The sequence below is a fragment of the Gobio gobio genome (genome assembly GCF_949357685.1).
Source record: "Gobio gobio genome assembly, chromosome: 16".
NCBI classification, from domain to species: domain Eukaryota; kingdom Metazoa; phylum Chordata; class Actinopteri; order Cypriniformes; family Gobionidae; genus Gobio; species Gobio gobio.
The window spans coordinates 46,983,857-46,987,076 of NC_137109.1; positions in this window are offsets into that span (position 1 = coordinate 46,983,857).

A 3,220-nucleotide genomic window follows, 5' to 3' on the forward strand; every position below is an offset into this window, starting at 1 on the left:
AACGGCGGTGTTTGCATTTTCTTTTTTGCACTTGCCTTTTCTGAACATCCGAGATCTGTGGGATCACGTGGTTCCTAGACTCTAGAACCGAGGGCAGTCCACAGCCATTATGATGATAGCTCTGGAATGGGCTAAACAAACATTCGCTATCAGCCGTGTTTGTTTCCGTAAAGTCCACCTTCCTAAATTATGCCATTTGCTTATTTTACAGCTCTCACTTTTCTTTTCATGTTCTTTTGGAAGAGATTCAAAAGAATCTTTAACAGCAGATAGTCTCAAATGAAGAGATCCGTCATAAACTCTCCAACTGATTTTTATCTCGTTTTCATTGACCTTTCCTTATAAATGCTATCCTGAAGTGGCTTTGCTAATACATTTTGGAGATTATTCTTCATTCACCACATGGTGGCGATAATGGCTTATGATGACAGTGAATTTTGATTTATGGGACGCTCCTTCCCACTATAGTAAGGGACAGTTAATCAGCCACTCTCCTGAATTACACTCCTTCATTATACCTGCTGAAATTTTCCTACTTCCTGTTGTCTGTCTACAGCAGGAAGTTAGCTCAGCAGACAGGGTGTGTGTGTTGTGGGGGGGTATTGAGACTTGAAGTATTACTGTGTGGAATTCCCCCTCTTTCCCAAGGGTGAGGAATTCCAGATCAGCGCACACTCCAGGCAGAATCAAGGATGAAGAAGAACGTACAGAAATTCCACCTGAAGCTATTCCAATCAGCGGTTGGTAGGAATTATGAACCATTTCACTGATTCAGCTGTCTGACTGAAGTGTCCAGTCATGACTGCACAAACAACAGTGTCAGCAAGATCATGTTGGGAGCAGAAATCATTTTGATCCATTTAATAATGGGACAGAAGCAGCTGTCCTGAGTGTTGCACGTTAGTGTTTAACTGTGCAAACATCACTCTTTAACTCTGAAGAATTTATCTGGCCCTTTACCTCGCATGATCTTAAACTAGTCTGTTCTCATGAATGCTAAGACATTCAGGCCTGGTTTCACAGACTAGGATTAGGCCTTAGTTCAATTAGGGCATTTAAAGGGGTATTTCAGCGCTGGGAAGATGGATGTGTATTTAAACTGGGTCATTTATGTAGTAGAAATGTGAAATTATTTTTGAATTTGGTGCCTTCTAGACTGAGAAAAGACAGAAAATGTATTTTTGTCTCATGTGGATGAAAGACAACAACTCCCAGAATGCACTTTGCTTCGCTGCCCTACGAGGCCACTCCCAAAGCCACGGCTTCTGGTTATAACTTGCCCACCATTACACCATCGTTTTGATATTCATAGTAATAAAATAATTTAGTTCAGTTAGAGAACAGGCACTACAATTAAAAACTGAACATGTCTTTTCAATAACGTGTGAGTGAGCCGAACGAAAGTCACGACACAGATGCAGCAGGAGTCAGATTTCATTCAACACGAGAGTGAAGAGCTGAGCAGAGCTGAGGTGAGCGTGGCTGTCATTCACGACACATGTCCAGTATGGTGCGTTTTCAGATTGCATATGGAAGCTTAACTTTTATAGGAATTCATTGAAAAGTTTAAACACCCCTGTGGGCGGGGTGATAACATGAGGAACTAGCTCCTTTTACTGGCTGTAGTCTCGAGCCTCTGGCCAAAAAGTCCTCTGATGACACAAAATGACGATATTTGCGTCATCGGACGATTTTTTCCAGAAATAAAATGTAAATTTCTCTCGTCTCAGGGGGATATGAGGAGGGAAAGTACCATAATTTGAATATACTACCAGTTTTCTACTGATAAAAAGCTTAATGCTAATCGCTGAGTAACCCTTTAAGTATATTTTATAAATGCGTCTTTGAAAACAACATTAGATTAGATTATTTTTTATTGTGTATGCGTTTTCACTTCAATGTTCAGTAAAGTGACAGCTTTAGGATAAAAACTGTTCATGAATCTTGTGGTGCGTGTTTGATAGACCTATAGCGTTTTCCTGATGGCAACAGTTCAAACAAATGATGGCAGGGTGATATGAGTGTGTTTTCTGCAGGCAACAGGAGGTAAATATGTCGTCTAAGGCAAGTAACTGTTGGTTTGTGATGATGTTCTGCACAGTCCTTATGACTCTCTGCAAAGCCTTTCTATCAGCTGCAGAGCTCCCTCCATACCATACCAGCATGCCATATGTGAGGACTAGGGCTGCCACTAACGACTATTTTTATATCGATTAATCTGTCGACTAATTTATCACAACAATTTTCAACAATTTTACTTAAAATGTTTAATTTAACTTGCAATTCTGGCCTTCAGTAGTGTACTATAAAAAATAATAAATGTAAACAAGCCCTTAAAGCTACACTGTGTGATATTTTCCCCATCTAGCGGTTAAAGGTAAATGACCTGCAGTGAATATTAGTTTCTTCCTCTCAATTCCGATTTCGTTTTAACTCCTACGGTGGCCGATTTAGTCCAAGGTTAACATGGCTTCCAGTTCGACCTCGTCCACATTCGACACGGTGCCATCAAGTGTTAACACGTGAAAGGCGAAGCTTGAATTTACGGGTATGTCCCTCTTTGGCTAATGTACTTTCAAGATGGAGGGGCAACATGGCGACCCGCATTCGAACCCCTCACCCGTATGTATTTTCAATGGCATATTATAAACTTACGAGAATACTTTATTACTTGAAATAAGTAAATATACATTAATGAGCACATATATTTTTGAAAGAACTAAGTGTTTTTAGCTAAGAATAAACTAAAAAAGTGTAGCTTTAACAAAATGTAAAACTAAAAGAGTAAAAATGTAAAAAGGTACAAATTTGTAAACCAACATAAACAAAAAAAAAGAATATCAGCAAATACTTTTTATTTTTATATAGAATAGTGTTGTCACGATACCAAAATTATGACTTCGATATGATACCAGACTAAAATACCTCAATACTGATACTGAATTGATACCTTGGCAAAAAACTGTAAAAGTAGTTTAATAATATGACAAAACTTACTATTCGTCGTTTTATCATTGTTTTAGGGTTAAAAAACCCTAAAAACGTACTTGGCCGGCATTTTCCTCTCCTGCTTCACACAGAATATTAGGTCCGGCCCTTTAAGAGCTGCACGGATCAAATTCAATGTAACACCCGATTTCTCATTCAATTCAACTCTGTATACGTTCACTAAAAACATATCCGACTGCGTTTACCCGAATATTCAACAGTACGTACATTT